Below are 1,148 nucleotides of genomic sequence, written 5' to 3'. Positions count from 1 at the left end.
TTGCAACGTCGCGAAATTTTGAAAGTAACCCCATTTGGGCAGCGTCAACGTCAGCGGGGGAAAGAGTAAATTCAACGACAGATTCGTTCGCTCATATGGGCCATACAGAACGAAATGAAAATCAGAACATTGAGTTTGCAACAATGTCTTCACATGGTGTACGGGGCAATACAATGCCAACATACGTATATGCAAATGATGTGTTCGCGCCGTCTCATTATTTGCCACAAAGTGGGAATTGGGACAATCGTTTTATTTCTAATGGCTTCGGGAAAGTAAATGACATTATATAAATCCTGCCATCGTTTGATCCGAATGATAAATCGTTGTCGTCGGTGCAGTTTGTCGGTAGGGTCGAGCAACTATTACATGTGTATGAGTGGAAAGAGAAGATACTTCTTTTTGCAGTACAAGCAAAATTAAAGGGTGCTGCAAAAATGTGGATAGATTCCGCACCAATTGTGTATGTAAATTGGTCGCATTTTGTAAAAGATTTTCTTGATCACTTTCCGTCAGTGATTAATTCAGCTGACGTCCATATCAAATTAATGAGTATGCGGCGAGGGGTAAATGAAACCTCTGAAATGTTTTACTATCGCGTGTTGGCTAAAGGTCATCAAAGTCGGGTGGATGACCAAGCGATCATAAAGTATGTCATAAACGGGTTAAACGATACGGATATGAAAAAGTGTCTATCAGTGGCAAGGTATGCTACGTGTATCGATTTATTATATGCGATTAAAAACTATTGTGCTTATAATGTCGCGAAGAATAGCGCGCCGGTTAAGCAGACAATGCAAGACAATCAAATCAAACGTTCGACAAATGAAAAGAAGTCAAAGGGTGACATTATTTGCTATAATTGTCGTAAAACAGGCCACATATCGCGGGAATGTAGTGAGAAGAAACAGAAACCAAAATGTGGAAAGTGTGGTTAAATTGGTCACCTTATAACAGATTGCACAGGGCAAAAACAAAAATCCGAAAAGTGCAACGCGATTGAGGACGAACCTATCAAATTTACGGTAAAAAAAGTTTTGGTACATGACAACGAAATCGAAGCTTTTGTTGACACAGGTAGTTCACGCTCGTTGGTGCGTTACTCAGTTGCGGCAAACATAGAACAATGTTTGAAGGAAAAGTGCTAT

The sequence above is a fragment of the Rhagoletis pomonella genome, unplaced genomic scaffold, assembly GCF_013731165.1.
Source record: "Rhagoletis pomonella isolate Grant_MI unplaced genomic scaffold, Rhpom_1.0 Rhpom_scaffold_00035, whole genome shotgun sequence".
Classification (NCBI taxonomy): domain Eukaryota; kingdom Metazoa; phylum Arthropoda; class Insecta; order Diptera; family Tephritidae; genus Rhagoletis; species Rhagoletis pomonella.
Note: the sequence above shows the minus strand (reverse complement) of the source record.